The sequence below is a fragment of the Pelobates fuscus genome, chromosome 4, assembly GCF_036172605.1.
Source record: "Pelobates fuscus isolate aPelFus1 chromosome 4, aPelFus1.pri, whole genome shotgun sequence".
Lineage (NCBI taxonomy): Eukaryota > Metazoa > Chordata > Amphibia > Anura > Pelobatidae > Pelobates > Pelobates fuscus.
In genome coordinates, this window is record NC_086320.1 from 263,820,908 (window position 1) to 263,842,520 (window position 21,613).

Sequence of the window (21,613 nt, forward strand, 5' to 3'; positions counted from 1 at the left end):
ATACTAACATGATTATATGTTTTAATACATCAAAAAGAAGTTAATATATGCAACCATCACTTTTCTAGTAGGTTTCTCAATAGGAATTGTTTAAATTACAATAAACACTAGAAAAGCTACAATTTCTGGGGAAATTGTGTGAAGTGTTCTTGTCACTGGGTGGAGTGGCTTGAGGAACTGTTGTGTGGTTGGAGTGGCTGGAGTAACTGTGGAAAGATTGAACTGGGCAGAGTAACTGTGTGGAGTGCTTAGAGTGAGTAAAGATAGTAAACATTCCACTAACCAATTAAATTATCAAATTTAAAAAGTGCAAATGGCAAGCTTGATAGAGTGAGAAATGCATTTCAACTTTTATTTATTCATATAGCACATTTAATTGCAACGTTGTTGCCCAAAGTGCTTCACAGTTACATTAAAACATACATTTATAAAAACATTAGCAAGTTGCCATTTTCAAACGGTCGTATTTTAAAAACTATAAATCCTACAGCGAAGAGCTTTAGATTGTGAGAATCACAAGAGCCAGACTTACATTTTGGTGCATAGTATGTCTCTGAAATATTAACAATGAAGGCACAGTCGCAGTTTAGAAATTGCCCTTCAAATTTGAGCTGGCTAGAGTGGAGTTTCAATGAATGTCAATGGACGGCGTGAGTTGCAAACAAATGGTCATATTGTGAAAACTATCCGGACTATGGGTTAGCCGTGGACATTTTTAGTGGCAGCAGGTATAGCTGAATGTTTTAATATAAGATTTGTGTAGGTGGGCTTGAAAATGAGGGAGTGGTGGCAGTTTAAAAATCATGTCCTGATTTTTCAGCTTTTGCCAACTCCCACTCTAGTTTTGAACATTTTGCCTATGGGACCAATTTCGCCACAAGAACGACGATATTCCGTGAACCATTCGGCGAAACGTTCCACAAAGTAATAGCAATCCAATCGGGAACAATCCGCACGTTTTGGTATATTATTGTCTATGTAGTGTAAAAACTGTGGGAGGAGTTAGAGTGGTAAATTTGGCTATAATAAGAATAATAATATATATGTGAGATAACATTAAGTGGTCTTGCTATGCAAGAACACTTAATAACAGGTTTTTGCAGCTTTGATGACATCATACAACAATTAAAAGAGGGGCAGAGGTTTAACCCCTTAATGACACAACTTCTGGAATAAAAGGGAATCATGACGGAATATATCCGTCGTCTGTCCTTAAGGGGTTAATTTTATAATTTCTTACTCGCAGACATTCAGGGTTGTCAAAAAATAGGGCATCAAAATGCTTGCCCTAAACCCCACTGCCTATTCTTTCATGGAAGTGGTGGAAGAACCTGCTAGTATAATTACTGCTATTAAAACAAATTCTCCATTTTCCATCACAGTTGCATTGTTGCCTGAGTATTGTCATGCCTAGGGCAGCACAACACCAGGATACACCACTGGTCCTATGCCCACAATAGTTCCAGGGCGTTTGGTGCTTTTGCCGGTCAACTTTTGGGAGCTCCGCCTAGCTCTTGTGTTTGTTTCTCTTAGTCTCAGGCACTTTTCCTCCAAAAGTGCTCTCCTGGCGGAATTAGTGGCTCAAAACCACGAACCAAGTTGTCCAGGAACCGCACGGTCACCTCATGCCGAAAACAGTTCCATAGCATTAGTGGCCGGGAACCCACAAAGTCCTCATGCCACAATTAGTTCCATAGTGGTCGCGGCTAAGTACCGCTGATGACTATTCGTGGGTTTGGTTCATGCGAACAGCCACTAGAGAGCTAGCGTTCGGTTCCATTCACATGAAGGGAAAGTGCCGAATCAGGGGCACCCAGGAAAAGCTATTTATGGCAGCTGGGTAGGGTAACTCCCAAATGGTGTTCCAGACTTGGACCATAGCCGGCTTCCACATTCCTTCAGGAGTCCATGGCAAACGTACGTGGGAAAGAGCGTTTGTCAAATCTACATTTGTGGCAGATGTCTTAAAATGATTTATCACCTTATTTACACCAAGTTAAATACCCTCTTCCTATGTAAGAATGCCAGGGAAGAGGTTTTGTCATTTATAATATGGGCAGCAGATCCCTAATGTTAATTACACACAGCTCCTACCATAGCATACATTCTAGCACACATGCATACATACAGCTAGTGGCATACTAAGGGAGAGCGGGGGGGCGGTCCGCCCCGGGTGCCAAACACTAGACTGCAATGCCCCTCCTGCGCCGATTGCCGAGACCGGCGGTCTGCAGCTCTGCAGTGTGCAGAGCTGCAGACCATGTGTCTCGTGAGCACTGCCCAATCAGAGCGTTGCCACGGGTAACCACGGCAATGCTCTGATTGGGTCTTGCGAGATCCATGGTCTGCAGCTCTGTGGAGCTGCAGACTATAAATGATGACCACCGGACCACCAGGGACCCCACCGGACCACCAGGCAGCCCCCACTGGACCACCAGGGATTTAAGGTAATTTTTTTAGTCCCCCCTGCATCACCCCCCCTCTGCTCATCACCCCCCCTCCGTCTCACAATCACCCACCCTCTCACAATCACCCCCCTCCCTCTTCTCATCAGCCCCCTCCCTCTCACAATCACCCCCTCCCTCTCACAATCACCCCCTCTCACTATGACCCCCTCCCTCTCATCCTCACCCCCCCTCCCTGAGCTCCCTCTCACTTCACCCCCCCACACCATCACCCACCCTCCCTCTCACAATCACCCACCCTCCCTCTCCTCAACATCCCCTCCCTCTCACAATCACCCCCCTCCCTCTCACAATCACCCCCCTCACAATCAACCCCCTCCCTCCCCTCATCACCCCCTCCCTCTCACAATCACCCCCCTCTCACTATGACCCCCTCCCTCTCATCCTCACCCCCCTCCCTGAGCTCCCTCTCACTTCACCCCCCCGCACACCATCACCCTTCCCCCTCCCTCTCACAATCACCCACCCTCCCTCATCACCCCTCTCACAATCACCCCCTCCCTCTCCTCATCAAGTCCCCTCCCTCTCACAATCACCCCCTCCCTCTCACAATCACCCCGTCCCTCTCACAATCACCCCCCTCCCTCTCACAATCACCCCCTCTCACTATGACCCCTCCCTCTCATCCTCACCCCCCCTGAGCTCCCTCTCATTTCACCCCCCCACACCATCACCCACCCCCCTCCCTCTCACAATCACCCCTTCCCTCTCACAATCACCCTCTCACAATCACCCCCCCTCACAATCACCCCTCCATCTCATCCTCACCCCCCCTCCTGAGCTCCCTCTCACTTCACCCCTTCCCTCACACCATTATCCACTATACAAGCACAGACACTGCATTCACTATACAAACACACACAGACACACACTGTGTATCTGTATGTGTGTTGGTATATGTGTATCTGTATGTGTCAGTGTGTGTCTGTGTATCTGTTTGTGTGTCTGTATCAATGTGTCTGTATGTGTGTCTGTGCCTGTGTGTCTGTATGTGTGTGTGTTTTTATCTATATGTGTGTATCTGTGTCTGTATGTGCCAGTATTTGTCTGTGTATGACTGTTTCTATGTAACTGCATGTGTGTACCTATGTGTCTGTGTATGTGTGCCAGTGTGTGTATATGTATGTATGTATGTATGTATATGTGCATACATCTCAGCATTTCGCCTACACTACACACAAATACAACCCTGCATCCAAATGTCAACCCTACATAAAAACACACCACCTTATTCAAAAACCACACTACAGAAAAATGCACTCCTGCATTCAAATGCCAATACGTGCAAACACACCCGTACATTCACTCACACATACTCCATACAAAAACATGCTTACATTCAAACACACAAACAGTGTTTGGTGCTAAATACATAAAAATAAAAATAAAAACACTGCTCAGTGCTAAAGACATCATTTTTACATTTTTAAGAGGAGAGGGGTGGAGGGAGGGGGGGTGCCAAATGCTCCAGGCACACCCCTGCATACAGCAGCAGCAGTATGAAAATGAAAATGACACCTGTCTTATCCATGCATACCAAGCAACAGCAGACCCTTGTGCATATTCAGAAATCATGATGTCATGTGCAAGTGTGTGGAATATATGTATACTTAGCAGGCATTTTTAATGATATACTTAATGTGTCGTCAGGTAATATAAATAAAATAGGAGTGACAGAGAGATTTCAGACACCTGATCTGGGAAGAGTTGTCAACATACTCTGCAAATTCAGTGTATATCTGAGATAAACAAAAGCGCTGTTTTTTGTTTTGTTTATTGTGTGCTCATATTTTTAATGAACAAAAATCCCTATCTAACACACCCTCCCATATTCACAGTCTTGTCTGCACTATCCATTTACACAGACATAACCACATGCTGCCATGCATACAGGAATTCACACAATTCATCATATTTATCTAGAGTCTCAAATGTGTAGGTAAACCCACACTCTGCTTTGGATGCCTCAGGGATCAATGAGTGAAATACAGAGAGATTACCTCTTTGTTTGCAATGCTGGGTTACAGATCCTACATGCAGAATGAGCAGGAGGAGGACAGAGAGAGCATTATTCAGGGATATTCTTAATATCATGCCTCTGTAAGCCTTATATTTCTATAGATTTATATAGAGTTCTATTCGTAAGATGTCCCAGAATTGAGAGTGACCAATCGGAAGCCCCTGCTTTATCCATTCCTTAAACATAATGCTCAGGGCTAGATTAAGAAATTCCTGGACCTGTAGAAAGTTGGATGGGTTTAAAGACTCAGATGTTGAATTTACACTTCCATTGACACTGTTGCTGCGGCCTGCGGCTATGGACTACACATAGCAGATGTACCAATGACCAATACAACCTTTGGATTCTTCTTCATGGGGTTTCCAAGCCACCATCTGTCATAGAGGCTGTGGAAACCCAGCCTCTATGCACAGTACTGACTGAGTACTGCAAATGGGAAGCAATTAATAAAAGACAATTCTAATGCATGATGAATAGAGCACTACAGCAGAAAAAAAAGGTATTTCATAACAAAGAAAGGAAAAACAACAAGATTTCTATTGCTACTTTAGACAATTTGCAAAGCACGGGCTTGAAGCTGCCGCTCCAATAGTATCAGTGTTTATCTGGCCCTAATAATACTTGCAGCTGGTGTGAAGGTGAAATAGAATATTTTGATATCCCATTTAATCCAAGAGCAACACATTAGAGGGACACTATAGGCACCAAGACCACTTCATCTCATTGCAGTGGCTATTGAAGTGGTCTAGGTGCAGTTTTTCTGTCCTAGCTAAAAAAAAACCAGTGCAGCTTTACAGAAAGGGTTAAGACTGCTTTTAGTGGCTGTCTACCAGACAGCCACTAGAGGCACTTCCTTGTTTTTCACAATGTTTAACTCTAAATGACATTAGATGTCCTTGCAGTTTGAATGAGGACACCCAGCATCTTCTAAATCTCCATAGGAAAACATGGAGTCAATGCTTACATATGAATGACACCTAATGCTCAATGTGGCGCTCGCCGCGCTTGCGCATTAAGTTCCACCTCGCGATGATGTCGTAGAAGATGGAGACAGCTCTAGAAAAAATATAAGAAACATCTGCCAATTGCTGTGTATGCGCTGTATGCCTCCAATTCAGAGGGTGCCCAATACGAGTCAATAAAAAAAAGAAATAAAATAAAATGGATTGTTACTTTAAAAGTTTTGGAAATGTAACAAATGTTTTTGTTAATCGTTACTGCTGACAGAAATGTGAAAGAAAATTAAAAGAAGTCTGGGAACGCAACAGCATCTTGTCAGGCTCAGCAGTTTTATTAGCTCAAGAAACAGGTGAACAACATTGGCGGAAGACGGAAGTGTTGCTCACCTATTCCTCGATCTAATAAAAATACTGACAAAAAGTCGCTGTTTGTCCAGACTGCAGTTAATTGTTGTATGCTGTTTAGAAAATCTGTCACCTCCTGTTTTTGCGCACCAACTATGGGCCTTTTGATTGAGTGTGGTCCCTCTCTGTATTATGTTAGATATCTGGATTCGAATCATTAGCCAAAATATACAAACATATGAAATAACAAGGTCACGTTACATTAACTTTACATTAATAATAATAATAATAGTCACATTACATTAACTTTACATTTATAGAATGCAGTCCCATTTTAAGAACAACATAGCTATTCTGAATTGAGTGAAATATTTCACTAACGTACATATCTGGAAGTTGAATTAAACTGGTTCTAAAAATATGTTACTTCAGTTGCCAATCATATTGGCCTGCCAAGAACCTCTGAATGCTTTGCAGATAATGTTTGCATCAATGTAGATCAATAATTTACTGCTTATAGTGCTTTACATGAAGACATATCCCTTGCAGACAATGTGTCACGGTGCTGGGGATCGTATCGGCGGTGCAGCGTTCTAAGGGATCCTGGTCGCTGCGGTCCTGTTCTTACAAGTATATTACACAGTGCCCACACAAAAGATGGAGCTGGCGTGTGTGTGACGTCACGGTGTCGACGCTTGTTTTGGGGTCAAATGCCATGAACTGACCAATTACAGCACTGAGAGGCATTTTTACACCCTGTAATGCCTTTTCTCAGTGCCCTGTCGTGGTTTCCACTTGTTGGTTGTCAGAGAGCGCATTCTTGGTAATATTTTCAGTTTTTTTACTCTGGCTTGTATTTTGACTTTCCATACTTCTGGTATCCTGACCTTTGGCTAGCATTTTCGCATTGTCTAATTCTGTATCCCAGACCTTGACTTGTTTATTGACCTTTCTCTTTAACGTTAAGTCTGGCCATTCTAAGGCCCGGTATATGTTGTTTGTGTTATCATAGGTTTGCGTGTTGGGTCATACAGTACTTGTGACACAATGAGAGCAAGAACCCAAGTGAATGTGTTCTGGTATCAAAATAAACATTTTGTGGGGCATGGCTTGATCGGCACTAAGAGCGGCTGCATGTAAGCAGAGCTCCGGTACTTATGCCTAATAACCACCAGAAATCAGAACTTACCTTACAGAAATCTGCCCCCTGATACTAGGAGCGGCATGTGGAATTGTTTAACCTGTGGTCCAGGCCAAAGATGGTGGCACATCCAGACCTGCCTGACTTGTCTTCCTCCTAGGAACTACTGGATGCCCCAGATACTAAACCAGAGGCAGAACTGGAGACTCTTGGTCCTCCAGGTCACGTAGGCACTCAGAGAGGCCAACATCAACTACTGATGGGGCCCATCACACACCTTTGCTGCCACCATCAAAAGCAATACCCACCGACTCTCAACTCCAGAGGCCTCTGAGTCCTTTCTCCCCGAATTAGGTCTTGTTCCATATAAGGCCCCTAAACCAACAGCAAGTCACTCATGGGAAGTGCAAAATGTGCCCTGTTCAGGAACGGATACTGGCTGATAAAGGCCTTTTCTTTTTACCCTACCTCTGGGCTATACACAGTCCTCAAGATTGCACGTTCCACAGTTCGAATATTTCCTCAATTCCATAAAAATTACAGTTGTCATCTGCTGATTGCTATCTGTATGTATCTTTTTTTCTTTTCTCTTTTATTTTATGTTCTGACATTTGCTTTTATTTTGAACTAAGCTGAATCGTGGTTTATCAACACACTCAACTCATCCCCCCCCCCTCCCCAGTGGTGTCCAGGGGATATTAGACACTATTATTACTCTGATTTATCACAGTAGTGCTGCACACTGTCACTCCATACAGTCGCCCGCACTTAGTACTTACTACCTCAGTGGCGCTACTCTGCTTCCACACCTACAGTTGCACAGGTGGCAATCAGCGGCCTTACCCGTGTATAAAGGCCCTTACCAGTGAATCAGGCTTCTATTTTTTCATACATATGTCGATGGCCACTGCCATTATGGACAACTCTAGAATACTATGATAGACTCCACTTGTTCTAGCTGCCCACACTCGAGCCATTATACTTTTCTCTTCCTAATATTTTATACAAAACTTAGGTTTATGTTGTCTTTTTAGTGGCTCTTGCATGTATTGCATATCTCCAGTTTCATCGTTATATGGTCATTTATATGCCAATGCCCATATTGATTAAGATTTCTTATAAAAAAAAAAAAATGTGCTGTATCATCATAATGTGTTGTATACTGAGTCTGCTATATCTGCTGTTGGGGCATTGCTGACTAATATGTAATGATTTTATGCACAACAAAAACTAAAAAAAGTACAAAAATAAATACAATTTAAAAAAACTGGATTGACAAACTTGTACAAGATTAAGGTATTGTTCTCTTAAACTAGCGTATAGTCAAAAGGGAATGCAGAAAAAGCAGAAAAGGTAAAATACATACACACACACATACAATTTTCGCACTTGCAGAATATTTAGTCCCAATTCCTTTTTAAACTGGGCTCTCGTTCAAATCAGTCCTTTAGCTGTTGAGAAAGCACCATCTGGCACTCGAGTCTAATATGAATTGGTTTTAAAATATAGGTTTCTATCTCCCTCTCTGCTGAGTTTATTTAAAGGGACATGAATCATCTTGAGAAAACTATCTCATTCAAAAGCTTCAGCTTTGAATGAGACAGTAGCCTCACTCTGCAGGGTGAAAACACAGGTAAATATGAATTTTTTCATGTTTACCTGCTTATCTCTTATGCTTTCCAGACCCGATTAAAGGGGACCACTGGTCTAACTACCCAGTGCCCTGGCCCTAGCAATGCTTAAAAAGTGCATTAAACATGCGTGACAGATTTACACATGTGCACTTATAAGATATCTTCCTGACAGGAAAGAAGAGAGGGACCCTGATCAGTGTGATCATGCAGAGCAGGCTCCAGTGTGTAATGAACCTATAATCTGTAATCCCAATAGTATAGTTAAGAAAAATAATTTTACTCTCCCTTGGCACTGCCACACATTCTTCCACGTGTGATGTCATCCTGGAGGCATGCCTTAAGGAGGATGGTCTAATCCTATGCATTGGGGACTGTAGTTGCATGTGCAGTCCTTGCATCAATCCACTAATGATCCCTGCATGCAATGATTTTCTATGACTGACCCTGATGGCAATGCCCATGATGTTATGGTATGCCTGCTTATGAGAGCTAGTTTGTTTCAGTCTTAGCTCCAGTATGGAGAAGGCTTAGAGTTGTGGCATGAATCCACACTTCTAAGTCTACTAATTATTAAAATAAAGTAATTTGGGACAACTGAGTAGGCACTATAACAACTTCAGTTAGATTACGTTGTTATAGTGAGTACAGTGTTCCTATAAGGACTTAAAACTAAGATGAATTCTTACAGAAACATAGAATGTGACGGCAGATAAGAACCATTCGGCCCATCTAGTCTGCCCAATTGTCAGGGTTTCCTTGCTGTTTTAAACAGCAACCCTTTCTGTTTCAGTGAATGAGTTTTCAGCTGCAATTACTATGAGCTCCTTCTGCTTGTTGCCACGGTTACTCACCTGAGAGTAGTAATCAACCCTGCTGCTAATCAGTTCTGCCTATTTAAGCAGCAAATCCCAGAACCTCCTTGCCCCTTGCGTGGTTTCCTGTTTCCCAGAAGTCTCCTTGTTCCTGTGTTTCCTGTTTGTTCCTGTGTTTCCTGTTTGTTCCTGGTTCCTGACTCCGGCCTTGTTCCTGACAACGCTGCTCTCCGTGCTCCTGATCCTGGCTTGTCTGACTACCCACTCTGGTGACTGACCCCTGCTTGATTCCTGGACTTTGCTTCTGTTATTTAATTGTTATTTATTAATAAAGGTGTGTTTGCATCTAGTTCTGTCTCTGTCTGGTTCCTGGTCCCTGACATTACGCAAGGGCCATGAATACCGATGGTACAGGCAAGACACCTATACCTAACCTACTTACCCGGTGGGACCAGCAGAACCACCATTTGGACCAGTATGCCCATCTGGATCCAGTACCCGGCCAGCCTGCGATTGCGGCCGCCTCTGCCTCACTTCCTGTTCTAGCACCGGTTGTAGCCTCCAAACCTGTAGCGGCTAGAGGAATGACTGGGTCTGTCCCGCTCCCTCAGTATTTTGGGGGCAACCCAGCTCAGTGCAGAGAATTTATAAATCAGGTTAAAGGATACCTTGAAATCCTGCCCCAGGCATTTCCTACAGACAGTGACAAAGTTCACTTCATGATTTATTTGCTGTCTGAAAAGGCTCTAGCTTGGGCAAAACCTCTCTGGGAGGCAGAGAGGTCTATTATTTACAATTACCCTGAATTTGTTGCGTCCTTCAAAAGGGTTTTTGATGTTCCAGCTCGCTCCACCCCTACCGCTGAACTACTCATGTCTAATGCTCAGGGCACAAAAACTATTGTCGAGTATGCCAGTGAATTCCGTACCATGGCAGCAGAAGGTGGCTGGAACAACGAGACTCTCATGGCTGTCTTTGCACAGGGTCTCTCCGATGTGTTTAAAAATGAGATTGCAGCCAGAGAATTACCTAAAGATCTCGAGGAACTGATATCATTTGTCACCCTCATTGACATCAGACTCCGAGAGAGATCCTCATCCAGGGAGCGCCTGCGGAGGCCTCTTGTAGATTTGACACCAAGCTTTTCTTGCCCACCCAAACCTCCCTCACCTCCCATGCCTCCTGGTCCTGAAACCTCTGTCTGTGTGGAGCCAAGGCGGTTAGGCTTCTCACGCCTCTCGGTCGAGGAGAGAGCCTTTAGGAGGAGGGAGGGTCGGTGCCTATACTGCGGACACCACGGTCACATGTTAAAGTTTTGCCCGATTCGTCCGGCAAAGGGCCCGCACCCAAGATACTGTCAGGGGCAGATCTTGGGTGGTCTTTCTGCAGACCCAGAGATATGTGTGGGCAAACCCTTGGTGCCTATTATCCTCTCCTGGCCTGATTCATCCATTAAAACCCGGGCATTTCTTGATTCTGGGGCCGAAGGCTCGTTTATAGATTGTGCATTTGCATCAAAGCACTCTATACCCTTACAGTCTCGCAACTTTCCACTAGCCTTCGAAGCCATCGATGGCAGACCAATACAGCCAACCCACGTGACCCAAGAAACCGTGCCCATATCTCTGGCTGTAGGGGCTCTACATCATGAGACGATCCAATTCCAGGTCATTTCCTCTCCATATTACCAGGTTGTTTTGGGATACCCTTGGTTACAGAAGCATAACCCCACAATTGATTGGCGCAAAGCTGAGATATTATCATGGTCCCAGCAATGCACATTGTCCTGTCTCCAGAAACCGGTCAAAGTTTTGGGCACATGTTCTGCCTCTTCCTTACCCGCTGAGTACCAAGAATTCCAAGATGTATTTGGCAAAGGTCAAGCCAGCGTTCTGCCACCACACCGTCCGTACGACTGTGGTATCGAACTCCAACCTGGTGCCAATCCTCCCCGTGGCCGGATTTACCCACTGTCTGTAGCAGAGAATCGAGCCATGGAGGAGTATGTTACCGATGCACTGTCTAAGGGTTTTATTCGGAAGTCATCTTCTCCTGCCGGGGCCAGCTTTTTCTTTGTAAAAAAAAAATATGGCGAGTTGAGACCCTGTATCGACTATAGGGGTCTCAATCGCATTACTATTAAGAATGCCTACCCCATTCCATTAATCACGGAGTTATTTGACTGCCTCAAGGGAGCAACGGTCTTCACCAAACTTGATCTGAGAGGGGCATATAATCTCGTCCGGATAAAAGAGGGCCACAAATGGAAAACTGCATTTAACAACAGGAGCGGCCATTACGAATACCTAGTAATGCCCTTTGGTCTTTGCAATGCTCCGGCGGTTTTCCAAGAATTTATAAATGACGTCCTGCGAGATATGCTGCAGCAATGTGTGGTGGTTTATCTTGATGATATTCTTATCCATTCCACATCTCTCGAGAACCATCACGCAGACGTTTCTCGTGTTCTACAGAGACTTAGAGAGAATAATCTGTTCTGCAAATTGGAGAAATGTGAATTTAACTGCAAACAGGTCACATTCTTGGGATATGTTATCTCAGATGCTGGATTCTCTATGGATCCTGAGAAACTTTCGGCTGTACTAAAATGGCCTCGACCTACGAGTCTTCGCTCTATACAACGTTTTCTGGGCTTCGCCAATTATTATCGGAAGTTCATACGCAACTTTTCTTCCTTGGTTAAACCTCTCACGGACATGACCAGGAGAGATGCTGATCCACAGCATTGGTCACAAGAAGCCATTACTGCCTTTGAGTCTCTCAAAGTCGCCTTTGCTGCTGCTCCTATACTGGCACACCCTAACCCTGCCTTACCATTCATTCTTGAAGTCGATGCGTCTGAGACAGGAGTAGGCGCCCTCCTGTCTCAACGTCCTAACCCTGAGAGCTCCAGGCATCAGTGCGGGTATTTCTCGAGGAAATTGAACCCGGCGGAATGCAATTACCAGATTGGTGATAGAGAACTTCTAGCCATAATTTTAGCTCTCAAAGAATGGAGGCACCTTCTTGAGGGTACTTCAGTGCCAATCCTCATTCTCACAGACCACAAGAATCTTACATATCTTTCCGAAGCTAAGCGGCTTTCCCCCGGCAAGCTAGATGAGCTCTCTTCCTATTAAGATTCAATTATGTGGTTTCTTACTTGCCCGGTACTAAAAACATTCGGGCTGATGCCTTGTCTCGACAGTTCTCCCCTCCATCTAGAGAGGAGATAACCCCTACTCCTGTGATTCCTCCGGACCATATACTATCAACCTTCCGTACTAACCTCACCTCACCCCTAGGCGAGGAGATTCTGGCTGCACAAATTAATGCTCCTCCAGAGAAACCTAATGGCCGTTGTTTTGTACCTATTAACCTCCGTACGAAACTATTGAGTACATACCACGACCCCAAAGCAGCTGGACATCCAGGCAAAAACCAGTTAATCTGGTCTGTCTCCCGGCAATTTTGGTGGCCTAGTCTCCGTTCGGATGTCACCGCTTTTGTAGCTGCCTGTCCTGTGTGCGCTCAAAATAAAACCACACGACGCCCTCCAGTGGGTCTCCTGCAAACCATACCTAATGGTGAACGACTCTGGACCCACTTGTCCATGGATTTTATCGTAGATCTTCCGGTCTCCCGTGGCAATACAGTCGTTCTCATGGTTGTTGACCGATTCTCGAAGATGTCGCATTGCATTCCCTTGAAAAAACTACCAACTTCCCAGGAACTTGCAACAATTTTTGCTCGGGAGGTCTTTCGTTTGCATGGGTTACCCAAAGTGATAGTCTCAGATAGGGGTAGCCAGTTCGTGTCCAGATTTTGGAGAGCCTTTTGTACACAGATGGGAATTCAGCTTTCCTTCTCCTCGGCCTACCACCCGCAATCTAATGGTGCAGCGGAACAAGCTAACCAAACACTGGAACAGTTTCTGCATTGCTACATTTCTGACCACCAGAACAACTGGTCTGATCTGCTACCCTGGGCGGAGTTTGCCCACAATAGTGCGATTAATGCCTCCTCCCGGCTATCCCCATTCTTGGCAAACTATGGGTTTCAACCATCCATGTTGCCTGATACGTTCTTGCCACATGGGATACCGGCATTGGAGGAACATCTCAGGGAACTCCGTTCCACTTGGGTGCAGGTTCAGAATTCTTTGCAACGCGCAATGCAGAACTACAAACTCCAGGCCGACCGCAGACGCCTTCCTGCACCTACCTATCAGGTCGGAGAGAGGGTCTGGCTGTCTTCCCGCAACCTACGCCTCCGTGTCCCCTCACAAAAACTGGCACCCCGATACGTTGGGCCATTTCGTATACTTCGAAGGGTTAACCCTGTACCTTACGCACTTGACCTTCCTGCTAACATGCGCATCTCAAATGTTTTCCATGTTTCCCTCTTGAAACCGTTGTAATCGCTACACCACCTCAGTGCCATGTCCACGTCCTGTTCTGGTTGACAATCATGAGGAATATGAAATACGCAGCATCATTGACTCACGGGTCTTCAGAGGACAGATCCAATACTTGGTGCACTGGAAAGGATACGGTCCAGAGGAACGCTCCTGGGTTCCAGCCTCTGATGTCCATGCACCATCCCTCCTTCGTTCCTATCACGCCCGCTTCCCCATGAAGCCCGGACCCACCAGCAGAGATGGGGGGAGTCGTTGAGGGGGAGGTACTGTCAGGGTTTCCTTGCTGTTTTAAACAGCAACCCTTTCTGTTTCAGTGAATGAGTTTTCAGCTGCAATTACTATGAGCTCCTTCTGCTTGTTGCCACGGTTACTCACCTGAGAGTAGTAATCAATCAGTTCTGCCTATTTAAGCAGCAAATCCCAGAACCTCCTTGCCCCTTGCGTGGTTTCCTGTTTCCCAGAAGTCTCCTTGTTCCTGTGTTTCCTGTTTGTTCCTGGTTCCTGACTCTGGTCTTGTTCCTGACTCCGCTGCTCTCCGTGCTCCTGATCCTGGCTTGTCTGACTACCCACTCTGGTGACTGACCCCTGCTTAATTCCTGGACTTTGCTTTTGTTATTTAATTGTTATTTATTAATAAAGGTGTGTTTGCATCTAGTTCTGTCTCTGTCTGGTTCCTGGTCCCTGACACCAATACAGTATCAGATTGGAGAGACAGAGACACAATTGTGGAGGAATTAGTTGAGCAAGTACTAGAATTTTAAATGTAATCTTCATGATTCATGATGGAAGATGTTGTTAGGACTGGCAATGGGGAGTGGTAAGAATAGAGCGAAGTTTTCAATAGTGATCCAAGATCAGCATTCAATGTAGCTTAAGGTGGTACTGTGAAAATAACAATAACTGTAAAGTTAAATTCTGTCATCGATATGGAATTTGCATTGCTTCTCCCAGTAGAGAAGGATAGGAGTCGACCGTTAGAATCACAGATTGTCATTGACTCCTATGTACAATATGTCCCTGAAGGGTTGCCACTTGAGATGCAAAATCATGGTGCCACTGAAAATGTTATATTTTAATATTACTTGTGGAGCTTTATAAGACAAACCACAAAATTACCATTATAAATGACGTGAAACAATGTAAGCAGCCAAGAGCATTGCGAGGGACTGAGCTCAAGCAATGTAGATACAAGTCTTTGCAGCTGTCAGCTGTAAGACATTTGTAAAAATATTCCACAAAAAACACTTGAATTAATTTTCAGATTAAAACTAGTGGTGAGTGGAATGATAGCTGAGATGGTATTGAGGTTGGAAGAATTGGAGGGACAGAGTAAAAGTTACTTTTATTTTAGGTAGACAATGCATATAGATTCAGGTAGAATAGTTTTGGTAGAGTGGAGTTGGATGTCGGGGCAGCATATCAAAATGTTACTATTGAGAAGACTGGTACAGATAGTGATCTTGAAAATTATCTTTGTACTGAGCACCGAAATATTGCCCTCAAATAACTATAATAACTCAGGTGTCATACAATGTATAATAAAGTATTTTGGCATCATCCCCTAATGAGTAAGAAAACACAAACATGCCATGCTCGATCTTCTCAAACAATATCTGTCTCACTGTTCTACCTGGTGCAGGAGTCAGCATGTCTGTGCCCTGTTTCTCCCCTGTGCCGAGCAACATGAGCCTCTGAAACATTTGTCGTGTTTGGCATCGTGCCTGTGACTTGTATTGACAGCCTGAAGCACCCAAACAAGCCTGATTCTGAAACACTGCATATGTGTTCTCTCCATAAGGATGTCTAAAAATTTCATCTTGCACCAATGGTCTGAAGGAATCATAGAAGTTTCCAGGAGTGCATTGCAACTATTGCTTTTGCTCCAGTCAAGTAGGTTAGAAAGAAACATTAAAAATACCCATTTATTCCCATTATACCCATTTTTCGAATCAGAAAAAAACAGGCAAGAATCAGTTACATGAATATACCGCTATATATATGTCCATATAGTTAATGTAACAAAAATGTAAACCAGTATATTACATGAAGTAAAGTCATGATTTTATTAAAGACACGGAGGCTCATATTGCATATCCCTTTGTTTACTGTCCACCAATAGCAGCAAAGAATACAAAATAGAATGAAAAATTAATGCATACATAATAACATAGGCCATTCCCAGCCAAGTCCAGTATAATAGTAGGTACCACCCTCAGATCTCCCTCTTTCTTGAAGATGCGACACACCACAACAGAAAAGTCTGCAAAACAGGAAACCAGCAGACATAATTCTTCAGCAACCAAAACGTAGAAGTTCATGATTGAGAACAGAGGACCATTTAATCCACAACAGGAAACAAATTCGGAACATCCAAGGAACAGCTCCAACAAGATACCGCTCCCCCAAGGTAGATGAAAGAGACATGAAACAGGACCGGATCATGCTGTGAAAACATAAAGAACAGGAGCCCAAGGGTTAAATCGGTACCATAGACCAACATCAGGGCCAGAAGCATTATAGGCAATAATCTACATCCCATAACGAGCAACAGCCCTCATAAATACAATGCCCCACGTACCATACCAATGAATCCAATCGCCTATAATAAACAATACGGGTGGGAAAAACAGAAAACAAAACTGAGAAATGTCTTCATAATGCGTGGGACAATACTCGCCTCCATGTCTTTAATAAAATCATGACTTTATGTCTTGTAATATGAAAATCATGTAATTTTAATCACAAGACACAGAGGCTCATATTGCAAGTTTAAAGCTAATCAACCACCGCAGAAAACACATGAGTAATAGGCCGAAAATTAAATTCATGAAACATTGATTCCCACAATCAATCGGCCATCCTCATTAGGTCCTCCAAACATGCGCACGATGCCAGCATCGATGATGTAGAGGTTCCCCTAACAGAATGCGCTCCAAAAACAGAAACATCGATACCAGCTTAGTCCAGAATCCACTTCAACCATCGGGACAACGTAGAACTTGCAACTGGGGCAAAATGGGATGAAAAGACAAGAAAAGTTGAGGTGTAGATGCGGAACGATGCGGCCTGGTACGACCTTCATATTCAAGTAAACACGCTACCGGGCATAAAGCCGGCGTCAAAGGGAAAGTTGGATACGATACTGACTTAATAAAAGTCTTAGTATGTCTGGAAATATTGAAAGTCACACCCTCAGAGTGTATGATCTGGCATACAAGAAATTGATCAAGAAATTAGGCAAAAAAGACAAACCAATTTAGCTGACAACTGACGTAATGAGAGATCCCAGTTTGAAGGCCAGGCAGAGAGAAAAGACAGAACAACCGAGACATCCCAAGTGGATGAATAATGTGACCTAGGCAGACGGGAAAATTGGAAACCACGTAGGAGTCGACATACTAAACGGTGGGTGGAAGATATTGCCAATCTGTACAGATTGATCGGTCGGTAAGCAATGCCAGCATCAACCAGAGAAGTCAGGAATTCCAGAATCACTGTCAGAGGGGCTAAAATGGGATCCACATCCCTAGCCAGGCACCAGCCAGCCCAAGCTTGTCAAGTTGACCCATATGATCGTGTAGTTCCGGGAGCCAATGCGTCTGCCAACAATCGTTGAGTAGTCTCCGAGACCCCCATGACTTCCCAGGGTCCCCTGAAATCCGCCACGCCATGAGAAGGAGGTGTCCATCCACCATCAGAGGATGACAACCACCTGCCGGATTGTGAAGCAGGCCTGGGAAAGATGGTAACAGCCTGGGACAATCCACCGACATCTCCAGAAGTTGAGGGAACCATGACTGCATCCCCCCAAAAATGCACCAAAAGCACCAGTTCAGTTTGTTGGCATTGAACCTGAAGGAGTGTGCGTGGAATCATGGAGAAGGGGGGGAAACGCGTACAGGAGACGTCCTTTGAAGTCCTGCAGGAAAGTGTCCACTGCCTCTGCCGTCAGGTCTGGTCTCCAGCTGAAAAACCATGGGAGCTGGGCGTTGAGCAGTGAGGTGAAGAGGTCGATAACAAAAAGACCCCAGAGAGACGATACAATTGAGAACACTTCTGTGTCCAATTTCCAGTCACTGTTGTCCGAAAGATACAGTGAATTCCAATCCGCCTGGACATTGTGTAGGCCTGTTTGATATTCCACTTGGACCACCAAATTCCGAGCTAGACAGAACTCCCAACATTCTCTCGCCAATCTGGCCAAGACAGCCGACTGGGTGCCGCCCATGTGGTTGACATACCACCGAGATGTTGTCCATGCAGAGGCGAATGCCTGTGCCTGATCCCTCATGAAACTCCAACATGTTGATGTGGAGCCGTGATTTGGAGTCCGACCAACGACCTCCCATCGACACACCTTCACAGTGGGCACCCCAGTCTTGGACACTCGCGTCTGAGTCTATGGTAAACTCTGGTTGCAGACAGGTTCACGATCCACCACTGCAGTTCGTCCCTCGTTTCGCCATCCAGGGTAACCATATCCATGTAAGATGCACCCTCTTGCAGATGAGCTATTTTCAACCTTTGGAGTGCCCTTTAATGGAGTGAAGGCCAGGAAAACCGCCTGGATAGACAAGGCCAGCAGGCTGATAATCCGTGCCAAGTGACGCAGGATGATCCTTGGACTGAGGAGCGCCCTGCGAAGTACCTTGCGAATCGTCTGAATCTTGGAGGATGGAAGACTCAACAATTCCTCCTCCGAATCCATGAGGAAACCAAGAAATTCCATCAGCCCGGATAGGTTCAGGCAGGATTTTTCCCAGTTGATGATGAACCCCAGATGACTGAGCAGGTCTGCGGTCCATCGCAGATGGTGTATGAGGAGGTAGCGTTCCTGATCAGGATGTCATCCAGGTAGACGATTAGGCAAACGCCTTGACTGTGGAGCCAGGCCATCACCGGACGAAGCAGCTTCGTGAAGCACCAGGGTGCCGAGGAGAGACCATAAGGAAGACAAGTAAAGCGTCAAACTCTGTCCAATGAAATCAAAGTTGATCTATTGAAGTTTTGGCTACCAGCACCGTCAGTTACGCGTCCTTCAAATCTAGTTTTGCCAGCCAATCTCTGTGCAGGAGTAGGTCCCTCAGAAGATGGATGCCCTCCATCTTGAAATGGCGGTAGCGAACCATAGCATTGAGCGGATGCAAGTTGATGACAGGGCGCCTTTGCCCACCTTTCTTTTCCACTAGGAACATATAGCTTAAGACCCCTTTGGGATTCAGAGGGGCCAGCTTGATTGCCTCCTTGACGCGAAGAGCCAACAATTCCTCGTCGATCAACCTGCGGTCTCTGAGTGAGAAACAGATCAGCCGAGGACTTGGAATATTGCAAGGCGTGCTCCCGAGTTCTATATGAAAACCTCGAACCGTGTCAAGTACCCACGTGTCTGAGGTAATTGTTGACCAAACTGGGAAAAATTATGGAGTCTGCCCCTTACACAAACATGAGAAAAAAACTTGAGGTGTAAGTAAACTTACTGTGATGGGAAGAAGGGGGACCGGGTCCTCGTCTCCTGGAAATTGGAGCAGTGCCAGAAAGAGCCCCGTCCCGAGCCGCGGGACCGGGAATAGTTGTGGCCGGCCAGACAGCCCCTGAATATGTCAGCCCTGGTAGAGACCCGCCCCTGGAAAACCCTTCTCATGGAAGATTGGGCCTTATCAAGGGCAGTAAATGCCCCTACAAAGCGACCCAGATCCTTAATAAAGGAATCGCCAAATAATAAGCTCTGGACATCTTTACCAGCTTCCGTGAGGGTGAGATTGGCCAACTTGGGCTCTATTTTAAACAGGATGTCTTTACGCCGTTCCATGGACATCGAGACAGTGACACTCCCGGCAATGCAAATCGCTCTCTGGACCCAACCACGGAGTTCATCCGAGTCTATCATATGGTTTTCGGCTCTGGCATCCTCTGCCAAGTCAAATCATTTTATAAGGAGACCAAACAAATCAAGGTGTTTGTCTTGGCATGATCTAAGTTGCGAATCCAGTCCCTTGCGTGGGTTACAACCCAATTTAGCCAGAAACTGGGTCATCTTAGGGACTACCTCCAGGGTGTCCCATACTTTGTTAGGCACTACACAAGTTTGCTGCGGGCCGCCGTACCCAGTTCTCAAGGTATCGGGCCACATGGTCCGCAAGGAGCCACTTAGCCGACCTCAGATGCTGGAGCTCATCCGGGTTGAATAAGGGCTCGCCCAATGGGTTTTGTGAGGGCAGTCCCCACATCTGCGGAAGGAACAGCCCCCAGATCGCCTCCAGACATCTCTGCCTGTGCGGAAGAAAAGAAGTCAAGGGCCAACAGACTTTCTTGGGTGCCTCACCTGAAGCATCTGCTGCCTGACGCGCGTGGCAAAATGGAGCGTCTGCTGGACGCGTGAGTAGGGCGTGTGAGATAGTTTGAGACAGCACTGATGACATGGACCCCATGACTGCCATAATGGCCTCAATAACTGAGCACTGTAGCGCTCAGGCCTTCGCACCCTCGTCATGGCCAGACAGGCCCACCAACAGGGGTGGGGAGCCGAGGTAGTGGGAGTCTCCCCCATAGTGTGTGGGGTATCCATCTCCCCAGTGGTAGGTGAACAGGCAAGCACCCTAGGTTTAGGCATGATACAAGAGTATGAATATATATTAATTGACACTCTAACAGCTGTAAAGTAAGCAGCACAGTAAGGGTTAATCACACAAACTAAGCAAACCAGGGAAAAAGGTAAGTAGGAGAGATCTCACCAGGGCCCAGACCCGCAGTAACTACACGAGGCATGCAAGGTAAAACGAAGGAGGGGGAGGTGAGACAAAACCAGAAGGAAAAACACAGTCCCCCAAGCTCACGAAACTCAGAGGCAAATAATCCGCAAACGCAGCTAAAAACTATTACCGAACGGGTGCGTTCGGCTTGCGAACAAAGCTTGTTCATGGGTCGAACACGTCCAGTAAGTCAAAACCCGCGAACGGGTAAAAACAGCAAAACGTGCAGTTACAAATCCGCGAATGCGAAATAGCGTTCGCAAAACGAACGCGGCCACGAAACATGTGGCTCAGGCGTTTATGAAAAGCAAACAGTCGAACGCCAGCCCCAAACAGCCAAACGGAGCTTAACAGGGGGCCAAAAAGGGTGCAAAACGGTCCGTGACTCCAGGAATTTCTTTAACAGAGGGTAAACACAGGGGAACTAAAAGAAAAACAGAGCAGGACAAGACAAAGGCAGCAGGTACCAAAACAGGAAAAAAATGCAAGTATAGATGAAAGAAAATAGATAAAATGAGAAAGGATAGGGGTACAACAAAAGACCCACAAACAGGTAAAAAGAGAGCCTTCAGCTGTCTGGGACCCCAAATCTACCATAAACATCGTAAATACAAACTAAAAATACATGTAATATAACAGCAAATACTAACAAATAACCAAATTAGCACACACAAAAAAAAACACAGAACAGAGAAAATTAGGTACTTATCTGACTGTGGAGCAGCAAAGAAAGAGGGAGATCTGAGGGTGGTGCCTACTATTATACTGGGACTTGGTTGGGAGTGGCCTATGTTATGATGTATGCATTATTTTTTCATTCTGTTTTGTGTTCTTTGCTGCTATTGGTGGACAGTAAAGAAAGTGATATGCAATATGAGTCTCCGTGCCTTGTAATAAAATCGAACTGATACATTGGGTCTGGTAATAGGAGGGTTGATAGACAAAAGTATATGCTCAGAAGTATAATTGCTTAGCAGTATAACTATTTTGTACAGAATTTTTTTATTATTTTTTTTGCAAATAAGGTTTTTAAGGTGTGTGAGGAGTTGTCCTACTCCCAATTACAAG

At 45.1% G+C, this 21,613-nt stretch overlaps 1 protein-coding gene across 2 annotated transcripts in view; it reads left to right on the top strand.

Annotated features, from left to right (window-relative positions):
- Nucleotides 1-21,613, top strand: part of AMPH (amphiphysin) — a 207,156-nt gene that overhangs the window by 93,874 nt on the left and 91,669 nt on the right. The gene's annotated exons all lie outside the window — the stretch shown is intronic.